This window comes from Camelus bactrianus, chromosome 16 (assembly GCF_048773025.1).
Source record: "Camelus bactrianus isolate YW-2024 breed Bactrian camel chromosome 16, ASM4877302v1, whole genome shotgun sequence".
NCBI lineage: Eukaryota > Metazoa > Chordata > Mammalia > Artiodactyla > Camelidae > Camelus > Camelus bactrianus.
Genome location: NC_133554.1, coordinates 33,157,382 through 33,174,057, shown reverse-complemented (window position 1 = coordinate 33,174,057; position 16,676 = coordinate 33,157,382). Strand labels below are relative to the sequence as shown.

General features: G+C 52.2%; 1 long non-coding RNA gene across 1 annotated transcript; it reads left to right on the top strand.

The window, feature by feature from the left end:
- The first annotated feature begins 1,065 nt into the window (after nt 1-1,065).
- On the top strand, nt 1,066-13,497 carry LOC141573616 (uncharacterized). The gene is made up of 2 exons (XR_012499507.1): nt 1,066-2,928; nt 12,581-13,497. It is a non-coding gene; the product is annotated as an uncharacterized LOC141573616 (long non-coding RNA).
- Nucleotides 13,498-16,676: the final 3,179 nt, after the last annotated feature.

Genomic DNA, 16,676 nt, shown 5'->3' with positions numbered 1-16,676 from the left:
AAAAAAATTGAAAAGCAGGATCGTGAAGAGATATTTGCATACCCATATTCATTGCAGCGTGAATCACAATAGTCAAGAGGTTGAAGAAACCCAAATGTCCATTGACAGATGAATGAATGAAGACGATGTGGTATATACATACAATGGGATATTATTCAGCTTTTAAAAATAAAGAAACAATATCACATGCTGCAACACGAATGGAACTTGAGGATATTATGCTAAGCAAAATACGACAGTCACAAAAAAACACATACTGTATGATTGCACTTTTATTATTATCTAAAGCAGCCATATTCATAGAAACAGAAAGTAGGGTGGTAGAAGAGGAGGAAAGGTAGGGCCGTTGTTCAATGGATGTACAGTTTCAGTTTTGCAAGATGAAAAAGTTCTGGAGATCTGTTGCACAACAATGTGGATATAGTTAACTACTGAACTGTACACTTAAGATCATAAATTTTACATTATTTGTTTTTACCACTTTTTAAAAATACACGTACGCATGTGAACCCACTGCAACATCATTATAAACTCACCAGAATAACTAAAGGGAGCGAGATAGATAATGCCAGGTGTTGGGTATTGGAAAGGTTATGGATTTCTCATACATTGCTTGTGGAAGTGTAAATTGGTCAATCACTTTGGAAAAGTGTTAGTGTCTAGCAAAGAGAAACAGATCCCTATCCTATGACCCAGCATTTCCATTTCTGACTCTCTAAGTTCACGTGTCCATCAAAAAACATGGGCACAAATGCTCATAGCAGCTTTTTCATAATAGCCCAAACTGGAAACAACACGAATGTCCACCAGAAGAATGGATAAATATATTAGTATATATTCCTACAATGGAATATGACATTAAATGGAATAAGGCCATAAAATAGAATGAACTACTGTTATACACAGCAACATGGATAAGTCACACACACACAATATTGAGCAGATGAAGCCAAACACCAAATAATACAGATCATGACTTCATATATGTGACGTTCAAGGACGGAAAAACTAATTTATGGTGATAGAAGACAGAATTATGATTACTTCTGGGGGGTATTGACTAGAAGGTTATTGATTGGAAGGCATTATAAGGATAGTCTGGGAATATCTTGACGTAGGTGCACAGGGGTAAATATGCAAAAATACATTGAGCCACACACTTAACATTAGTGCCCTTTGCTGCGTTTATACTATACACCAATAAAAAGTACAGAAAATAGACTCATTCATGGAAGCACATTTTAATTTTAGCATAATTCTGTATTCATGTTTAAGTGGCTATAGAATAAAATCACCGTTTGGATGCCTTTTTCTCTCAGCAGTGTAAACTCATCAGAACCTGCAAACCAGTGGAGGACGCAGAGGCAAAACATAAATTATCCAACCTGCTCCCCCATTTTACAGGGGAAACAAACAGAGTCCAAGGGGGCTGATCTGAGGGAAAGGCTGAACTTCCACAGTAAGTTAGTGGCAGAGCCAGGCCTAGAACTGAGACCTGAGGCACAGCTTACCCCCTCCCCCAACCACTTGCCAGAAGGGTCTGGGTGATGACTGAGTCCCCAGCCCCATGCTAGCTGAGGAGGAAGTTTTCCAGTTTGAGGCCATGCAAGCAGGGTAATTCCTGGAGACCAGCCAGCTGGGAGTCAGGAAGGCGAGAACTGCGATAGTTTGTGGCAGTTTCACTGACAATAGGTTAAGCTGGGACCTCTGTTTGAGTCTGAGAGAAAAATAGAGAAGAGCTTGTGATTTGGGGGTGATACTCTAGTAACCTGAATGGGCAAAACACCGAGGGATCCCAAGAGCTGGGATGGAAAGTGAAACTTCTATGCTCTTCCTTTGACCTTGGCCAAGGTCATTCCCTTTGGACTCACCCCTCTTGTTCATCCAGTGGGGGAGAATCTCATTTAAGGTCCAGGGAACAGAAGAAAGGAGGCTGGTAGAAAGGGCAGCTCTCAGCCCGGTGCTGATCCCCAGGCGGGACCCAGCCCCAGGGAGGCAGAGCAGCAGGAGGGGTGCACGGGAAGTCGCCCAGGTCGCTGCAAGGAGCCAGAGAAGGGTTGCGGCTCGGTGAGGGACTGGATGGGGGTGGGGGGACGGAGGAGGAGTCCTCTGCTGGAATCTGTCGCCTCCAGCCGAGGGTCAGGGCGCCCCCTCCTCTTCTCAGACTCCTCCGGCCTCGCCCCTCCCTCTCACATTCCCAACTCCCAAAGACAACTTGTCGCTTACTTCAGAAGCCCGGGGCTTCTTTCTGTCCCCCAGACTCTGCTTTCTCCCACTTCTTTTGTCTATTTCTGTGTTTGACGGCTTCTCCGGGAGGCGTTCCTCGTATCCTCTTTCCTCTTGTCTGTTATCCGCACCCCCACCCCTACCTTTGCCTCTCTCTCTCTCTCTCTCTCTCTCTCTCTCTCTCTCACACACACACACACACACACACACACACACACACACACACTCACATACACTCACACACCCTCTCTTCTCTCTGCCGGCCATCTCGGCGCCTTTCCTCCCTGGCTCTGGCCTTCCAGAAGCGCGCCAGGCCCTTTCTGGAAACCGCCGCACACGGCGATCCGACGGCGCCCCAGGGACGGGGCAGGTGAGACTGGCGAAAGCTCCGCCTGAGCAGCCCCGGAGGAAGGTGGCGCCCGCGCGGATCCGCCGCCCAGGCCCTGTTCTCGCCCCACGCATGTTGGCGCCAGAGGGACGAGAACGCACGAGTCCCTTCGCGCCCCCGCGCCGTCGGCGCCGCCACCCGAGACCTAGACGCTGGGCCCAGAGCCCTCCCAGGGCGGGGGCGGGGACGGCGACCCGCCGCCGCCCAGCTCCTGGCCTCGGCGCCGTCACCTCCGTCCTTAAGCTCCGTGGCGCCCAAAGCCCGGGGTTCTTGCAGCCTAGGAAGATGCGCGGAGGACGGCGCCGTCCGGAGAGGTAGGTAGACACTCCCTGTCTCCCCCCAGCAGCTGGGGGCCGCGACCACGTAGCTCAGAGCGGCAGCGTGGAAGACTCCTCTGGGACTGGGCAGTCCCCGGGCCGCACTCAGCGCTGAGCGGCCACGGCAGGCGTGGGCCACGCGGGGCCGCCAGCTAACCTTGAGCTCCAGACCGATCCAGCCTCCAGGTGGGGCCTGGGGCGTCCTCGCAACGCCTGGCGCCCAACCCCGCCGGCTCCCCCCCCCCCCCCCGGACTCTCCTAGCGAAGGTGTCGGGGGCAAAGGTTCACCTCCCATCCTTCCCGCGCAACTCTGGCTCCTGGGAGCCCGGTGCTGCGTGCAGCCTAAGGCCCTCTTCGCTGGTCTCCCGGCTTACAGCCTCGTATTCCAAGCCGATATAGCCAAAGAGTCAGGGGCCGGTGGCCCTGAGCGGCCTCGTGGGTGGGGGCCGCTTGGAAAGGGACAATGGTTATTCTTTCTCCGTGGAAATTAGAAATTGGCCTGGAACTCTGGGTCCAGACGGGAACTCTCAGGCCCCCAAGGTGCAGAATCAGCTCTCTCTAGCAGCCCCCTGGAAGGCATGGAAGGACAATGCTTGGGGAGAGTCTCTTGCTTCTGATCGCCTTTCCATGCAGCAAGGGGACATAGGTTTCCTTGCCCTTCGGACGGTGCTGAGGCTAGGTGGCCTCCTGCCTGGGAGAGCGTGAATCTGAATCTGAAGGGATGCCAGGCACCGCCATCTTACTTGAAACACACACACAAAATAATGCGTGTGCGTTTTTGTAGAAGGGCTTGTTTATGGGAGAGGGCAGAAGGCAGGGAAAGGATCTCAATCTGTATGGACTGGGTCATACAAAAATTACTCACCTTTGAAAAGGCACGTAGAGAGAAGCAGGCATACCGGGGCTGCATGGTAGGTACTGTGGTGTCTCGTAGGAATTAGTAAGCCTCAGGAGTCAGTGAGCCATCCTGTATCAGAGCAGTTGTGCCTCTTAGAGTGTTAAGCACCGTGTAAAGGTTGAGGATTTGTAAAAACATGCAAAAGAGACATGAAATTATGTTCTCCCAATTGTGCTCAGTAATAAAGTAGCAGGCAGGAAATTAATATTTTCACCTGTATATTCTCTCCTTCCAAAGTAGAAGAGTACGTGGTATATCTCACATATTCCACATATGCTAAATGTGGGGGGGAAAGGCACAGAACTGTACTTTTCAGTATCAGTAGAAGTATAAAGACTCATGATTGAGAGGAGGTGTTCTCACAGAGAAAATTCACATTTCTCAGTGTACTTCCCCAACCCTTGGAAGAAGAAAGTCTGAGGCTTTTCCTGATATGATCTTTTCTCCAAATCCCCTTTTGAAGCTGCAGTTCCTCCCTTTTCATAGACTCTGGCCCATTTGACTCCAAGTCCAGAGAGGCCTCCTCACTCCCCTGGCCCAGAGAGGATGAAGGCTCTTTCCACTTCCAACTATATCACCCAGGCTCCCTAGGAGGCAAGTTGCCTGCAGCTGTCTGCCAGGGTTTAGAACCACCACCCCAACACACACATGCACCATAGCCATGCACACTGTCCCAGAATAAGTGCAAGGAAGAGCTTTACTAGTCCCAGGCAAGGCACTGTAGGAGACCTCAAAGGCCCTTAAGAAGAGCTCCTCTCTCTTCCACACCACAACTGGGGAGACCCAGATCCCCCCAGCAGATGGTTGGTAGTCCTGCCTTCTTGCTGCCTTCAGAGGCACCGACCCCATGACTCAGTCACCTGAGAACTTAGTCTCCCACCCACTCTGCCTCCAGCTTTTCTTCCTGGACTGATTAAAACAAGCATCAAGCTTCAAATGCTGTTGGATTCAAAGGGAGTTTGATTATTTTAACCTATTGGAACCTCTCCCTCGTCCCCCTCCCTCACACTCTCTTACTCTTGGGTTTTGTCTTCCCTTTCTCCACAAACACAGAAAGAAAAGAAATCCATGACTTTTCTGGGCTGGGAGGGAAGGGACAGAGAGAAAAGAAGGAATATTTGGCCCATCTAGGCAGCACCCAGAACTGTGATCTGAAGCACCAAGCCATCATAGTAGACCCTGTCCTCCAGTGCTTAGAGGTTATTTGATCCCACAATCCCCCCTTGCCCTAAGATCCAATGACACCATTTTTCTTAAGAGGAACTAAAGATTTGGGGCTTCTGCGGTTTTCAAAAAAAAAAAAATAAGAAGAAAAAATTGCTATAGTTATTTGTGACCAGATGTGGAGGGAGCAAGCCTGGGCTCACAGAGCAACGAGGACTGAGCCTCAGGAAGGGCAGGCTTGGCCCCTGGACTGTTCACCAGGTGGAAGTGAGATCAGAGGACTAGAGGTCCAGATCCCTCTCTTGCCTGGCTGCCCTTTGGGCCCCAGTGCCCGGAAATCAGGAATGACTGAAGGAAAAAAAACCAAAAACCAAAAAAAAACCTGAAAACATCCAGACTTGTAATCTATTTAGACTCCCAGACCCATCCTGAAAGCAGTAGAGAAAATCTGTCCCCTTGACTGATTTGCAACTTCCCATACTTCATTTTGGCAATATGGGGATGGGTCAGCTAGAGGGTTCAGATCTTGGGGTCCAGAGCTCAGTGTCCAGGGAGCTAGATTGCAAGGGGGGGGGTCTCACCGCATGCCCCCTTGCTTCCTTCTCCTCCCAGAGCTTCTCAGAAGGTGACTAGAGCTCTTTTGTACAGGTATGAAATTCTACAATTTCGGAGGATTCCAGATTCCTTTAATGTCATGTCAAGAACTCCTATTTGGATTGATCAGAGGAGTTTGTATCTGGAAAATGCTGAGACCAAATATGGTCGTTAATGTAGGTCTTCACTTTTTTCCATTTAGCTAATTCCTTGGTGCTTACCAAGTGGACCTCCTGTGAAAGCACCCAGGCAACAGTTCCTCTTCCATCACTGTCTGTTAAGAGAGGGGTGAAAGCCAGTGGGGCCTGAAAATAGGGCCAAATCTCAATGCCTTCTTCCTCAGGATGATGCCAGAGTAGCTACCCTTGGCCCACATTCCATCTTTCCCTTACCTTCTTCTGTCCCCTCCTCAGCCCCAGTTATAGGAATAACAGCCTTTATCTTGCAGGGGTAATTAAGGAAAAGCATCCCTACCCCATTCCATTGCCCATCTTGGGGCAACTCTGAGTCGCCTCCTCCTCAGCCCTCCACTATTCAAGTACTGGGGCTGAATCAAGGCTGAATCTTGGCAAGAGTGGAGGTGAAGGCTTAGTCTGAAATAGCTTGGATATTAAGTAATAATGATGAGAAAAATGACTATGAACTCCTGAGCCTCCATCATCTGGAAAAGTTCCTCCTTAAGCTATGGCCAAAACCCTCATCCCAGCCAGACTCTGGACTAGTCAGAATGCCCAAAGATCTTTTGTGGAGAGAGAAGTCAATAGCCAGGGACATCCTTTAAAACAATAAAAAGGGAGAGGGTCCAAATTTCTACTCAGTAAACCTCTTACCTCTTTCTCAGTCCATTGGCTCTTTGGCCCTGGGGACCCAGGCTCCTGGGTTCCTGGGTCGACCGTCGGGAATGAGGTTCCTTTGGGGGGTTGAGATGTCCCTGCCTTGTGGCTCCTGCCGCGACTCCTGGGAGAGGCCGTGTCACTGCCTTGGGACCAGATCTTCTCGGTGTTTACCGGTGGTTGAAGAAGTCGTGGTGAGGGGTTTGGGACTGCTGCACCCCTCGGCCCCAGACTCGGGACGTGCTTGGGACTGCGCGGAACACACCAAGTCCTGTCTAGGGGTCCCTTGCGCTGGGCCAGCGCAGCAGCCCCCGATGGCGCGCACCCCGCGATGCTTGGCTGGGGATCAGCACCTTCGCCTCCGGGCTGGGCACGGAGTGAAGACTTCAGTGCAAGGCGTTGGGCTTCTGAGGGGAGGAGGACAAGAAGGTCTCCAGGCTGGGAGTTGGCCGGCCGGGCCCAAGCCACAGCGTTGGCGTCCGGAGAAGGGTCTGGGTCACCTCGGGACTCCGCGCGCCTCCAGCCGCATCGCCGACAGCTCAGGCGCAGGTTGGCGCAGCAAGGGTGGGATATGGAAGCCTGAGAGGGCCTCGCGCCGACCCCTGGCCCTCCGGAGGCGAGAGTCTGGCTGAGGAATTAGAAAGGAGGCTTTCAAACCCGGCCGAGGTGTCCGGAAGGCGCAAGAAGCGAAGGGAGGTCGCAGTTACAAGGTGCCCCTACCTCGCACACAGCAACACCAGGGACCTGTAGACGCGCAGCCTCTGCTGTCTAATGGAAAGAGATGGGGTGGGATGGGGGCTTCGTCCAGCCGCCAGCGCGGGGAGCGCCTCGCCCCAAGCGGGATGTCGGCGCTCAGGGGCCGGAGAGGCTGGGGCGGGGCGCCCTTTCCGAGGTAGCGTCGTCTTCTAGCTCTTCTGCTCCGAGGGGCAGTGGGTCCTGCTCTCTGGGTCTCAGCGCTCGGCTGCCCCCCAGGAACAGTGCATTTGCTCCCTCCAGGCCGCCGGCGCCACTTGCCCCCATTTCCCGGCCCTGGATTCCCCCTCCTCAAGCCCTTCCTCCCCACAATTAACAAACGAACTGGAGAAACCCGCCGGGTCCCAGCGGAGGGCACCTCTCTCCTCCCGAATCGGCTAATTAATTAATCAGAGCCTTAAGGAGACTTAGGGGTTGTAAATGGCGGTTTAGACCGAGGGGGCGCTGACTAGGTCATTAGCCTCCCGGTAGAGACGGGAAGGGAGACGCGCCTGGCCGCCTCCGCCGCCCCCCTGGGCCCTTCTCAACACGCGGGTTTCGGACGCTCCACCTGCCCGCCTCGCTCCAGCTCCCGCCTCCTGTCGGGCTGTTTCTCTTCATTCTTTGTCATTTTCCACCTTCTCTCTGGACGCCTTCAAGGGCCCCATTGTGTCTGCTTGGATCTACCTGTCCTGCTGTCTCCCGTGCCCTTTTCCGCGCCCAGCCTGGGCCTAGAGAACTTTAAGGTCATGGTGAGTGGCCCTGGCTGGCGGTCTCGGCTCTTGGGTCTCAGCTGCGGCACCGGAGGCCTGGCTGGAGCTGAGGGAGCTGGAGATCCGGGGAAATATTTCCCCTTCCCCACCCATCCCCCCCAAAGCAAGGGCATTTGTGAGGGGAAAACCGATCCTGAAACTTTCGGTCCTCTTTCGGTATGGACCAATTCGAAACAAGGCAGCAAATGGCTGGAGAAGATCCAGGCCTCAGTGGAGAAAAGCTCTATTTCATTTTTCTTAGAGATGTGGAGACCTTGCACATTCCTCTACCTGGGTAAGGGTGCACCAGGCCAGACTGGGTGTGTTGGGCTGCCTCCTCTCAGTTCTGGATCCTCAACACCTGTGAGCAAGTGGCCCTTGTTCTGGGGAGGACCAGGTGACAATATCCATGCGACATTGTAATACACACAATTGTTCATCCGCTCTTTTGTCAGGGTAACTAAGTCTGTTTCACTGCCTCCCTCAGCATCACATTTGTGGTATTTGTATGTGAACAGTGAATGAAAGGTTCTTAACATTTTGGGGGTCACTCATGCATACTTTGAAATCTGATTAAAGCTATTGATTCCCTCCTCCCCAGAAAAAAGAATGCACTTATGTGGTACTCACCAAATCCCACAGTTTCAGAGGGTTTCAGACCCTTTGAACCCCAAGTTAAGAACTCCTATTTGGATGAAAGAAGCTGGTGTCTGGAAAATGCTGAGACCAAATATAGTCAGTTAATGCTGGTCTTCATTTTTACCCCTGTGGCTGATATCTTGGTGTTTGCCAGGCCAGCCTTTACCTTTACAAACACCCATGCAGCAGTGTTCCTCTCCCCACCAGTACTAGTGGGGTCTGGGTTCCCAGTGCGAACTGGTCTTTCCTCCCTTCCTAGGACCAGGAAGCTTGAAAAAGTGGGAAGATCTTTGCTGGGGGAAAGCTGATCTTGGACTGGCCAGGAGTAGGACCAGCCCCGTTGGAGGGAAACAGGACTTGGGCAGCCTCCCAGGAAATCAAAAAACACACTGGAACTTCTGGGAAGGTTATGCTATCTGGCAACAACCCCTTAGATAATGCTGGCTGTGAGCCAGGCAAATGGGGATCAAGCAATAAAATATTCTTTTGTGTTTGATCTACTTATTCGGTTTCCTCAGATACCCCAGCTCTTTGTGGGGCTTAGCCAAGGTTAGAGGCTTGGGGGATACTGAACTCTGGGCTAAAAGGGGAGGACATTTGCTTCCAAACATTTTTGCAACCTTGTTAGTAGTAGTCAAACAGCAGGTGGCCCCTGGCGAGCCTGGGGGACCTCCTGGTTTCACACATCCTCAGTGCTGCGGCTTGTTTAGACTTAACTCTTTCTTCACAGCCTCGTAAATCCCTCCTGGCCTTCTCCTCACTCCTTTAAGCTGACCAAGCTAGATCTCCCAGAAGAAAAGCCAGGCTTCTTTGGGGTCTGGAAAGTGAAGAAACTTCCTTCTTCTTGGACTATGTTCAGACAAATTAGGGGAACTGGAAATTATGTTTTTACCACACCCTCCCTCCCCCAACATGCACTCCAAACCTACCTCCCGCCCCCGCTGGTCCTCAACTGCTTACACATTTCAAGCAAATGTGACTAGGGGCAGGAAAGACCCCAACCCATTTCTGGTTGCCCCTCTCTGAGCTGGCACCCCTCCCCTACCAGCCCCAGTTCTGGGCTGTAACAAGAAGCCCATGATTGGCTAATAGTATTCAGACCCCTGCCTGAAAATAAGAAGAAAAAATAAACAATTTTCTGCTTGGGACAACTTAAACTGAATAATTCTGGCTGTGAACACCTGACCTAAATGCTTTTAATCAGAGCAGAAGAAATATATGCCCATTTGTTCCCTACTTTACTAATTAAAAAAAAAAAAAGCTAATTGGTGTTCTCAGGAACTTCCTACTGAGGGTCAGGAGCCCGTAGTCATCTCTCCTCCCCTCCTCACGCCCCTACGCCCCACCCCTCCCCCCACAAGGCTATCCGCACCATGGAGTTGGCCTCTTTCTGACAGACAATGGGAGGGGGATGCCCTTAGACCATCTGGCTCCTCCCCTGCACCAGGACTTTGGCCCTGAAAAGGAAATGCTGCCATTGGCCAGAAGTTCTGGCCCAGCAGGGTTATCCCCCTTCCCGGGCCTCTGGACTAGTTTCTGGGAGCAGAGGCTTCTCACTGGCTGCAAGCAAGTCAGCAGGGCTAACTGGTGGGGTGCAGCTTCCACTGGAGCCCCAGAGCTCAGCCCAGTGCTGGGCACACAGTAGACACTCAGGAAATGTTTATTGAATGTGGAATGAAAGTTCCCACCAGGCAAAGGTCTGTGGCTTGGCTGGGGAGTCTCTGGGGCTGGTGCATGGAAAGCTACATGGAAATAAGCAAGGCCTCGTTTTTCTCAAGCATCTCTCCGATGTTCTGTTTTAATTTCAGCTCTCTGGGACCCCTATTTCTTTCCTACCCATTCTCTAAGGCAGACTCTTGATCACTCCAGCAAAGGGAAAAGGCTCATTGAGAAGCTGGATGAGAATGTCCCACCACTCCCCAGACCTTTTCCCCACCAGATCCAGGTGCTTCAGGCTAAAGGGAGTTTGAACCTGAAATGAGCCAGATAATTGCCCCAATTCTCTGTTCATTGAAGAAGTAGTTACAGGCCAAGGGGTTCGAGGGGCCTTACTTTTATGGACATGGCTCTAATTCAACAGAATACATTATACATATACAGGCTGAGATGCACACCCTCCAACCTAGACTGGTTCTCTGGGAACAAAGCAGGCTTCTTCCTCCTTCCCCTTTCCCCCTCCTCCACCTCAATTCTCCTCCCCCTAGTTCTTAATAGTTACTATTTACTAAGTGCTCCCTGTTCACCAGGCATTGTGCTAAATCCTAGACACATTGTGCATTAATTAATCCTTACAACAACCCTCAGAGTTAGGATACCCAGATTTTACAGACGCAAAAACTAAGTTACTCTTCCAGGCATGAAGCCTGTGCATGTGTGCACGCGTGCGTGTGTGTGTGTGTGTATGTGTGTGTAAAATAATGTTGATATGATATGGGCAGATCTGAATGCTCAAGTGGCATAACAAGGATGGAAATAAACTCGACAACGAAAAGATCAAGTTTTTGAAATATAGAATGTTTTAATAAAATGCAGAGAGTTCCTCCTGCCTGAAAATGAACAAAGAAGTGATGCAATTAACTGGCTAATTCCGAGCCCCAAATGCTTTCCCTTGAAATGGGCGGATAATGAGGCCGACAGTATGTTCGCTGTTGAATTCGCCTGATGTTGCTCCATTTCCCCCCCCCCTAACTTTTGCGCATCGATTGGGCAATCACAGGGAGACGCACAGCCGCGGCCCGACTCGCACACCCTCACAAGCACACACTCACACACGCACAGAGGAATGCTGACACACACAGACCCGACTTTATCCTGCCTCCGAGTCTTTTATGACTCAGCCTCGGGAATGAAAATAGAATTTGGAGCGGAATAATGTGCCTGAGGCCGGGTAGGGCGCAGCTGCTCCAGATGTGCGCTGGGTAATTAGGCGTCCGCGAGAGTCCCTGCACGGCTGGGAGAGGAGTGTCTCGCGGGGCCCAGCCCTGGGCAGGCGCTGCGCCCACAGTCTGCCCCCACGGTAGGCACCTGCCTCCTACTGCCCTCCTCTTCCCTTCCTTTCCCGAGAGGGAGTCTCAAGGACCTCTGTCCTAAGAATAACTTTGGAGAAACTTCTCCTAGAGGACTCTGCACTATCTCTGCCTTGGGGGATGGGGAAGAGCCATCCCGCCTTCCCCTAACCTCCCCTTCTCAGGTTCTAGTGTCTCTGAGCTCAGACTCAAAAGTCTCCAACAAGTCTTCTTTTTCCTTATGCCACTCTATAACTCTACTGGCCCCATCCAAGCCTAGGAAAGTGACCCAACTGCCTGCCCTAAAATGTCCCTCTCTTTGGGGTTTATGGGACAGTCATATATCAGACAACTCTTCTTGTCATCAGGGTCTCTTTTACAAAGTATTCAAACCTTACAATATCCCTATCCAGTAGGTCATTTTCATCCGGGCCTTTGAAGGCCTAAATCACTTGCCAATGATCACACACAGCTAGAGAGGTTATAAGCAACACTGAGCTGACTATGTTCTGAAAGGGAGGGGGCGGGACTTGTCTTGGTTCCCAGTCCTAACCGACGGCTCCTATATCTGCCTCCAATTCCCTTATGTACTTCCCCAAATCTTAAATCCAGAAAACACCAAAATTCCAACATAGACAACCTCCAAAAGGCTGTCTTTCTGGAAATGAATTTTGCTTACAAGAAAGACATTTTTTGTTGAGGTCGTCATAGTTTGGAAGAACATTCCACTTGGAGTAGAGGACACGTCCTCCAGCCCTGCTTCACCACTTTGAATAGCTGCTCTGATCTTGGGCTAACCACGTTTAATTTTTTTGGGCCTCAGTGACTTCTTTTGCAAGTTGTGAGAGGGAGTAAAAGATTCTGGCGCTGCCCCTGAGCTGGCTTCTGGAGAGATCAAAGGAGATATGGGCTGTGGAAGGCTCCCTAGAGTCGGGGGATGGGGTAGGGGGTGGGGAGAGAATGGAGCCATGATTAGCTGTGGATTCCTTTCCCAGCCCTCACTCGTTTAATCGTGTTTCTCTTGCTTGGCAGAGGGCGCCAAAGGCGACACGCCAGCGGCCAGCTCCAGGCCAAGCCCAGTGCGTCTGCAGGAACCGGCCCCCTTCACTTGGCGCGGGACACCGAGCAGCGCGAGGATCTTCTTCTACGCGAACTCAACGCCAGGGCGCCACCTAGAGGCCTGCGACGGCCTCAGCCTTATCCACCGGCGACTACAGAGCTGCTTCCCCAGCCTCGGCCAGAAATTGCGGCGGGAAATCCAGCTCAGGTCTCAGGAACACTTCCGGCACCTTTGACTTGTCTGAGCACCCCCGCCTTTAATGAACTCTAGGAAGGGACACGGGCCTGGAAGGTCCAGAAATACTGATTTTTGTGACTCCCACTAAATGGAAGGGGGTCTCAATTTCGATTTCTTTGAGGATCCTGTGTTGTACATCTCTGTCTGCACTGCCTCCTCTCACCATCTAAATTGTCCGACCCCCTCCAATTATGCTAGAGTTTTGCTTTATCTTAAAGGAAGGGAGTAGGGAAATTTGCCCCTCAATCTTACAGCTTGGTCATCTACATTTTCAGTTTTCTGAATAATTTGGAGATGGACATGCTTTTGGAAAAGTATTTGGAAAGCTTTTGAGGGTGAAAAGAAACATTGCCTAAATGGCCTTTACTCACTGAGTGACCATCAACTAGTGTATGAGTGACATTCAGGAGGGTCCTTGTTGGCACCAGCGCCCCTGTCGGTGGGTGTCTGTGTTGAGCATTTGAAAGTTGACTCTGGGGCCAGGCGAACTCAGAATGAAAAGGCTGCCCAGCATCTATGGGACTCGGTTTCAGGTGCTGGAGGCTCCATACAGAGAGTTTTATTTTTTAAACTGGAATCCATGGCCTCAGCCTGGGTTCTGGAGGTGGGGTGAGGGGAAGCCACAAAGCCCCTGAAAAGTGTGCAAAATGTGTGTGTGCACAGGTGTGTCATTCTCAGGCTGCGGTCTCTTCAGTTTTTCCAGAGACCCAGGTCAGCAATGGGCAGGGAGCCAGCACACTGACCTGTCCCTACTGCAGGCCCAGACCAGGTCCCTAGGGGAGCAGGGGTGGACAATAACACTCTTGAATGGTGTGGAAACTGCTGCCCCTCAGTTCTGCCCTCCTCCTGTCACTAACAACTCGCAGAGGCAAATCCTCCCTGACAGAAGGATTGACTGCCAGTCTGCTGAATAACATATACTTATTTTATTTAGTAAAAACAAATACATGGGGAAGTGAAGTGAGGGAGCTGGGGCACATAATGAATGAGAAGGGGAGCTGGAGGGGCCTCCCCATGCGTATCCTGAATATGAATGTTGGCATAAACAAGCTACTTCCTGTCCTCCAGCTGTGGGGGAGCTCCCTCCTTCCTCCTGGTGGAAGGAAGGAGCCAAAGGACCTTCCCCACCCCTCCCCAGCTGAGGCAAAGTGAAACTGCCTGCAGCAGAGTTAGCCTTTCAGAACATTTGTAAACTGTAAACTACAGCCTAGCATTTTCCCTGTTCGTTTCCACTTTTCATCCCATTTTTTAAAAATCCCCAGTAGTGCTTTGGGGTCTTTTCTTGGAAGGGGAGGTGGTGGAGTTGGCTGGCCACACAGGGCCGCACCTGCGTGTCTGTGCGAGGAAGGTGACAGTCAGTGCACCAAACCCCCACCTGCGTCTGCAGCTGAGCCTCAGTCCTGTACCCAAGCCTTGCCTGGGCCTCTTAGACCGAAGCCTTGATTGTTTTGTTTTGTTTCATGAATAAGTGTGAGGCATGATGGAATTCCTTTGCTCTCCCACCCCAGAGGGCACCTAACCAGACCCTTCCTGCACACAAAGTGAATAGGAAATCAACAGCTTCACTCCCAGTTATCTGGAGCCCAAGGCGAAAAGGGATGTTTCTTGGTTTTGGTTCACATGGTCTATTTGTGATTCCAAATCCGGATTTCACAAAGTTTTGTAAAAAACAAAACAAAACAAACCGGACAGCCCAGAGCAGAAAAGAACTACAGAGAGGGCAGTGGAGGTCCGGGTAGTGGTCATTTTTGTTTGCTTTTGAAGCTTTTAAGGAGCCGGAGGGGAGAGCATGGCAGAGCTCGGCAGAGGCCAGTTTGGACACCACTCAGCGCTGGCCGTCCACTCCACGAAGACCGGCCTTCGGTTTCTCCTCTGGGAACCCCTGCCCAGCTCAGCCCCCTCAGACCTTCTGACCCCCTCTCCCCTTCTAGCAAGTACTTGGCAATAAACGGGGCGGGGCAGGGCAAAGATCATGGCGCCTAGAGACGAAACAAGGAAAAAACCCGCTTTCAGCGGAAAGATGCAAAGAACGGAGGTCAGGGCGTGGCTGCCAGAGCCAGGGCTTCAGCAAGGAAGGACCGGGCGCCTGACTCTGCCCTGGAGAAGAGCGGGCAGCCGAGCGGAGGACGTGCGTGGGCTCGGCGGGTTTTCAGCGCCCTCGGCGGCCTCCAGCCCCCCCCCCCCCCCCGCCCCGAGCGCGGAGCCAAGTCCGAGGGCCAGGCCGCTTCTCTCCACGCGGACACGGTCCGCCCGGGAAAGAAAGGGCCGAGCGGGTGCTTCCGCGGCTCGTAAATTTGTTTCCCCCTTCCTCTAACCCTCCCCCAGCCGTCTTTCTTTTCAGGACAGGAGGGGATGTAAACCGTTTGAAGTTCATCAACACGGTGAAGTTTTATTGTATTTCCGGTCCCCAAGATTTATACACGGGAGGGGGAGCGGGCGGCCCCGCAGACTCCTGCGCTCCCTCGGACTTCCTCGCTGGACACGTGGCCACTGGGACCCTCGCCCCCGGGGCGAGACCAGGAGGGATCCGGGCCGGGCGGACGGGACCACTCGCTCCGCACCTCCTGCCCCCTCCGACGGCCGCTCCTGCCCAGCGCCGCCGCCGCCGTCGCCCAGGTAAGTGCGCCGCTCGGCCCGCTCGGCCACCGCCGGGTGCGGGGTGTATGCCTGGGCACCTGTGAGGGGTGTGGGGTCTGGAGGGGCGGAGGTGGCAGTAAGGGACATCGGTGGGAGGCGGGGAACGAAGGGTCCAGGCTGAAGTTCAGGAAGGAAGGAGCAAATTTCCCCGTTTCATCTGAATTCAGAATGGATTATCTTACCTGGGACAGCTCAGCCTCTGCGGAGACAAGGCCCCAGGACATTTTGGGCAGGGTGACTTTCCAGCGACTGTTCCAGGTTACCTCAATTTCCTTTCCAGTCCTGTTGCTTGTTTGCTCCCAAGTCTTCTGGATGCTTTCGCACACTCTGCTTTTCCGGCTCCCTCTCCGACTGTCACTTTCTCAGCATTCTTTCTCTCCATTCTCCTGTCTGTTCGCATTTCAAAGTTGGGGTTTCGTGTAGGGCTTGAAGAGTTGACCTCTCAGACCTACCCTGGGTGACTCTGGAGCTGGCACTAGCCAGATGGCGACTGCAGACGTACCTTGAAAAACAGTTGGAAGTTGAGAGGGAAATCGTTTTAGCTGTGGAGACCTCCAGCTTGAGACAGAGGCTGAGAGGCAGTGACCAAGCAGGTATATGCCCAGGGCCCAGCCCAAGCCTGAGGCTGGGCCTAGGCCCCCCACAACCCTGCCCCGGACCAGGGCTCCTGGGAGAGAGCAAAAGCTCCTGGATCAATTTGGAGCTGCCAGCACCAGCTCCAAAATGGTTTTGCCTGGAGTTCTGCCTCCAGTTTTTGGATATGTTGTTTATTAGCAACTGTGTTCTATTTGGGAAGAGGTGGAGGAAAATGAAGTTAGCCGGCCAGCCGTTTAGGCCCACAAAATGGCTGCAGGGGCCTGCCCCCAGTGAGCCCTTGACCTGGGGCTTGAACTGGAACTGCTGAGTGAATTAGGTAGTTTCATGTTGTTGGGCCTGGATTTCTGAACACAACGACATTAAACCACCCGACTCACGGCAGTTACTGCTCCTCGCTTAGCTGGAGGAGTTGGGGTGTGGTACATAGTGAAGCAGAGTCAGGATTACTGTATCACCCTTGCAAAATGGTGAAGTGCTTTGAGGTTCCTTACCCAGGAGCAGCAAGGATGCTCCCCAGAGCAGAGATGTGGAATGTTCTCGGGTGTCTTCCCACTTCTGTATTTAAGTGGGTGTTGGGAGGGAAAGGGGAAGTGGGGG